Source organism: Pygocentrus nattereri, chromosome 1 (assembly GCF_015220715.1).
Source record: "Pygocentrus nattereri isolate fPygNat1 chromosome 1, fPygNat1.pri, whole genome shotgun sequence".
NCBI lineage: Eukaryota > Metazoa > Chordata > Actinopteri > Characiformes > Serrasalmidae > Pygocentrus > Pygocentrus nattereri.
In genome coordinates, this window is record NC_051211.1 from 17515340 (window position 1) to 17522129 (window position 6790).

Consider the following 6790-nt stretch of genomic DNA (forward strand, 5'->3'; position numbering starts at 1 on the left):
ATTTAAAATTTCAAACAATTCAGAGAGATTTGGCCTGTTCTTATGAAGTCCATAAACATATAAAGTCCAGTTCAAAAACAGTGTACAAAGGATCTGCTTTCAGAGAATTTAGACTGGTTACTTTCCATTTCCAATTTTGTAGATTTGTTTCTACACACGTAGTGCTGAGGTAAATAGCGTTAAATTTATAAAACATTTAAAAAATAAATCCACACATTAGCAAACTAACATTACATAATGAACTTAGCTGAAAAGCTTTTAAATTAAACATATTTACATCACAATATTAAAGTACAGATGTGTTATAACACAACAAAACATTTACAATGAAAATGTTGATTTCACTGTTTTAAATCACCACCTCTGTATTTATGCAGTGCTTAACAAAGTGTTATGTATTAATATGGATTTTTAAAAGTAAAGCTTGTTAAGTTGCTTCAGCATAGAAACACTGCTCTACTTACCAAAGTTAAGGTGTGCTACCACTGTGGGTCAGAAGATGGCACCAATGTACTGTAGGAGCTTTTAACCCATGAGCTTTTACAGTTTTTCCACATTGTATACACACAAAATGTGGAACAATGCACACAAATCCAAAAATATGAAGCTCATGTGTCAACATTGTGACTCAAAACGGCTAAACTCTAAGCACAATTCCATATGTTCTCACTCAAATATCATTCTAAATTACAGCTTTGCAAATCGCTAAACACAAATTGCATCATTTAGTACACCTTGGTCACCTAAGAATCACTGAACTTCAAATACAAAACCCTAATTACCAAGTAGTCTCATACAAGTTGCACCTGTGCAAACTTAATTAGAAGAACTTTTCAATAATTTGTCAGAGTATAAAAGAGGCCTCAAGTGACTGATACAGGTGTTAGGCGAGATGATGGAGCAACAGGAGCACAGAGGAAGAGTCAGAGTAAGAGGAGGCCTAGCAGGCCAAAGAGGACGAGGAAGAGGAAGAGGAAGAGGAAGGCAAAGACGAGGAAATCTTTCAAATGAAATACGGGCAACCTTAGTGGACCATGTAATGAATCATAGCCTAACCATGGCTGAAGCTGGGTGTCGAGTCCAGCCAAATTTGAGCCGCTTTACAGTAGCCTCAGTTATCCGGGCTTTTACAGAAGAGAATAGGTAAGTAACCACTTGGTTTTAGTGTTCACAGAAATGTGCACTATAGTGCAATGTTTGTCTTTATATTTATGTAGCAATATAGTGAAATGCGTATCCTATAATGTGTGTGTATATACTTTTATCAGAATAGAAAGACGGCCAGCAAGAGGTGGCAGATGCCAGAAATTCACACTTGAACAAGAGACCACCATAGTAAACATGGTTTTGGAAAACAATGCCATTACCCTGAGGGAAATCAGGGACAGAGTCCTGGAAGACAATGTTCATTTCACAAACATTGACCAGGTCAGCCTGTCCACAATCGAGTTTTAAAACGTCACCAGCTGAGTATGAAGCAAGTATATCGTGTTCCATTTGAGCGCAATTCTGACCATGTGAAGGAGCAATGATACCAATATGTGCATGTGAGTACAGCACCCTCTCAGTACCCTTTTTGGACAGGTCACTGTTTACCTCAGTGTGTCTAGGTAGGCCTTTTGTCTAATATGATCCTTTTCCTTTTTTTCCAGAGAGTGCTTGAACTGGATGCCAGTGCTGTTCCCTATGAATATATATTCATTGATGAGGCAGGGTTCAACCTGCATAAGATCAGGCGGCGGGGGAGGAACATCATTGGCAACCGTGCCATTGTCAATGTCCCTGGGCATCGTGGTGGAAACATCACCATGTGTGCTGCCATTGGTCCCCGTGGGGTCATACATCACCATGCACAACTTGGTCCTTATAACACTCCTCGTTTGGTATCATTTCTTGATGAACTCAAAAACCTCCTCAACCTCCCACAGGAAGAAGAACCAGAGCAGCCCTCCTATGTTGTCATCTGGGATAATGTAGGTTTCCACCAGGCAGCTCTGGTCAATGACTGGTTCACTAACAATCCACAATTTGTTGTGCTGCACCTTCCACCATATTCCCCATTTCTCAATCCAATCGAGGAATTATTTTCTGCATGGAGGTGGAAAGTGTACGAACGCAGACCCCACGAGCGTGGCACTACTTCAGGCAATGGAGGAGGCATGTGATGACATCCACGCAGATGATTGCCAAGGATGGATTCGCCATGCAAGGCGTTTTTTCCCCCGCTGTTTGGCGAGGGAGAAAATTGCAGCTGATGTAGATGAGGTCCTCTGGCCTGACCAAGATCAGAGGTCTGATGAACAGTGATCTGTTTCTTTGTATTTTACAATAAATACATTTATGTTTCCTCTTTGTATGTGAACTGATTTTCCTCATCATGTTTCTCATTGTACTTACATAGGTGAAAATTAAAAATTTCAAAATTACAATGGCAACATACTACATACAGTAAAAATGGCTTACATGTGTGTCAGATATACATGTAGTACTGTAAATGCTATATGGGGGGTACTACACTGCACCAAATAAATATAAAGAAAAGAAAGCCAACATATTTCTATGGACTTGTATGCATTTTAATTTGTACAGTGGCCTCATGAAGTCAAAAACATACACAAATACGTCTGATAATAGTGCTTTGAATTTGTCTTGTCAGTGTTTATTTGATGCTCTGCAAGAGATAAGCATATAAATAGCTGTGTATGTTGTTTTGGTGGAAGGAATCAGTTTTGCTACATATTTGTGGAGTTTCAACAAAGCAGTTAATAATTTTCAGTCTGTGTTTAGAGTTTTGAGAAACTGAGCCGAGTTTCTAGAAATGCGTTTAAACATTTGGGAAAAACTGTAATCCATTACTATCTTAAAATGTCCACAGTACTCTCAAGTTAATGAAAAACTCCATGGAAAAATAATTTGCTCAGTTTTTTTTTATGAGGTCTTAGTGAAGGTAGGATGATGTGTATAATTTACATAACATGTGTATAATTTACATTACATGTGTATTAATTACATAAATGAGCCATTGACACCAATTCTCACTGCAGTCTTTTCTGAGGATATTCTGTATTCTTCTGACATCACTGAGCAAACTCAATAAAATGACATTGCCTTACCTTCTCATGCATACGGAAGAGGATTAGGGCCACTATAAAAAAAAAATAAAAATGGGGCATTGAGAAAAAAAGGGCAGCCAGAATTCTGAGATTAAAGTCATAATTCTGACTTTTTTCTCACAATTCTGACTTTAATCTCACAATTCTGACTTTAATCTCACAATTCTGACATTAATCTCACAATTCTGACTTTTTTCTCACAATTCTGACTTTAATCTCACAATTCTGACATTAATCTCACAATTCTGACTTTTTTCTCACAATTCTGACTTTAATCTCACAATTCTGACTTTTTTCTCGGGATTCTGACTTTAATCTCACAATTCTGACTTTTTTCTCACAATTCTGACTTTAATCTCACAATTCTGACATTAATCTCAATTCTGACTTTTTTCTCACAATTCTGACTTTAATCTCACAATTCTGACTTTTTTCTCGGGATTCTGACTTTAATCTCACAATTCTGACTTTTTTCTCACAATTCTGACTTTAATCTCACAATTCTGACTTTTTTCTCGGAATTGAGAACACACTTCTGCACATGCACATGTTATTATACAATTACTGTTTATTTGCTGAATTTAGCATAGTCAAAAAATAAACATTGAATGTAGCCTATGCAGAAGTGATAGGATATTATATTTTTTTCACTACATTAAACTTTGTAACTTTATTAAAATAAATACAAATTATGCAATAGAATTTGCAGAAAAGTGCCATATTTAAGTTTCCCTGTGGAGCACGTGTAAACTTATTTTCACTTGGCAAATCAACATGTCATATGACCAGTGTGTTCAAGGATGAAGGATGTTTTTAGCCAAGCTGTTGAGCTCTGAGTCAGCTCACCTGTTCCGCACTGCTATATGACAGGTAATGTGTGTGTTTTACCTGCTGACCTTTTCTGTGAACTTTCTAAACTGTACTGTTGAATTTTGTACTGTTGAATCTTTAACAAGCTGTCAGAAAAATTTCACCTGATCTGCACCACATTGTCACAGTTAACATCACTGTGTACTGAGATGCAAAATTGGGGGAAGGGGCATTGAGAGTGGGGGAGTAGTACATGTCAACCATGCAAGATCATTTTGGGAGGTTTCAGGGTGGTTGTTGCATTGCAGAATGAGATTTGGTTAAAAAAGTCTCAGGCAGTGTACACCAATGTTTCACCTAACAGCTAACTCCGCTCCTTATATCCAGAGGTGGACGAAGTACACAAATCATGTACTTGAGTTAAAGTAGAGACACCCAAGGTAAAATATTACTCCAGTAAAAGTAGAGGTCCTTACTCTAGACCTCAACTTGGGTAAAAGTATAAAAGTATTTGGCTTCAAATGTACTTAAGTATCGAAAGTAAAAGTACTAAAAGATTAATTATGGCTCTGATGTCCTGTTAACATTTTTGTAACAGGACTCGCTTCATGAACTCATTTTAGGTGAAAATCCTCCAGTGTCTCTCTTGGTAAACCAGTCTTTTAATACAAGGTCATTACTTAGTGACGCTGACGTCTATTAAAATGATCATAAGCACAAAACACTGAAGGCAAACAGTTTCCATCAGGTAGAACCGAGTGGCTCTGAAATCACTTTTACAAACAAGCAAAGTTTCAGTTTAAGATTACTTTGTAACTTAGTTACAAGTTGAATAAAAACTTGCCTTAAACACAAGTTCACAAATAAGTTTTCCATTACTGTATTGATCTGTAGGTCTCTGTTCATAAACATAAGCTAGCCGAAACTAATTTACTATAAAATGAAAGTGTTTGTATGAGTTCAGAAAAAACATTCCAGTCAAACTGCATGTGTGTACATATTTGAATATTGTGGTCTATTTACACAAAGTTAGGTTAATTCCATAGTTTAGGTAGACATATGTGTTCCTAAAATTTTACGCTGCTGCACTGACATTGAACCATGTGCTTGCACTGTGTATTTTTAAAAAGGGGGACCGGAGGGTGTGTGCCAACTATCAAGGTATCACACTGTTCAGCCTCCCTGGCAAAGTCAAAGGTGCCGGAAAGGAGAGTTCGACTGATAGTTGAATCTCAGAATGAGGAGGAACAATGAAGATTCCATCCCGGCCGTGAAACAACAGACCAGCTTTTCACCCTCTCACGGATTGTTGAAGGGGCATGGGAGTTTGCCAACCCAGTCTACATGTGTTTTGTGGATTTGGAAAAGGCTTACAACTGTGTTCCCTGAGATATCTTGTGGGAGTTCCTCCAGAAGTACGGGGTGCTGGGGCTACTACTCTCGGCCATTCAATCTCTGTACTCCTGCAGTGAGAGCTGTGTCCGTATACTCAGCATTAAGTTGGACCCTTTCAGTGTTAGCCTTGGACTCCACCAGGGTTGCGCCCTGTCTCCATTCCTGTTAATGATATTCATGGCCATGGTGTCAAGGCATAGCCGGGATCAGGAGGGCTTTATGTGTGGAGGCCAGAGGGTGGTGTCTCTGCTATTTGCCAACAATGTTGTTCTTTTGGCTGGATCACATGGATGCCTTCAGTGCTCACTAGAGCTGTGGGTAATGACCGAAAGAATGATATCGTGAATACAAGTGGCGGAAATTAGCTTTCTTTGCAGGGTGGTGGGCTACACTCTATTCAATAGGGTGAGGAACTCTGCCATCTACTCCTCCGCATTGAGAGGAGCCATCTGAGGTGGTTCGGGCATCTGATCCGGATACCCACTGGACGCCTCTTGGTGCAGGTGTACCTGGCACGGCCTACCGGGAAAAGACACCAGGGTCATCCTAGGACCCGCTGGAGGGATTACTCTACAAGTTGGCCTGGGAGCGGCTTGGGGTCCCCAGGAATGAGCTTGAGGAAGTTGCGGGGGACAGGGTCATCTGGGATTCTCTGCTCTCCCAACTGCTACCGTAACCCTATCTGGACTAAGTGGTTAATGACGATGGTGATGATATAAGAATGTATATCTGCCCATTTGCAGTATTCCATTTATTTCTCATCATCCAAAACAAGTGAATTGCAAAAAAGCTGTCAGATATGTCAGAAATCATCAAACATTGCACTCAACACTTAGGATCTGTGCTATATTGTTGAATAATTTCAAATAGACATGTTTATATGGTTTGTAATGGCATGTGATGTGCTGTTATCTAAAAAGTAGATACAAGTAGGGACAATATTGAGGCTTCACGTTGGCTACTATTGTTTTCAGCTATGCAACATACTTTTATAAATTTTTACACATAAAACAGTATAAGGAGAAAACTGTAAATGTGATGTTCCTATTATTCCTTTAAAAAGCAATTCCAGTCATTTTTCATTTATACATACAGGCATTTGAAAAATTTGTGAAGATTTTTTCTAGATTTCCTAAGAGGAAAAAATTGAACACTACCAATACCAGGGATTGGCAACATGTGGCACCCATTTTATTGCAGCTCTTATTGTCTTGTTGCACCTTTTAACAATAAATGGTTCTAAATCCTGGAGTTCACATAACTGCTAATTCACCTTTTAACCCTGGTGATCGGTGTGCAGGCTGCTGGTCACACTACAATGCAGATAGGAATTCTGCCCAGCTAGCAGCTAACAAAAAAAAATTTAAGATGAACATTGATAAGATTGAGATGAACAGACTTGGACTGAAATCCCTCCAGCTGGTTTGCTGACATGTAAAAATTTGAATGTTGAGAGACGTTACAAGAAACTA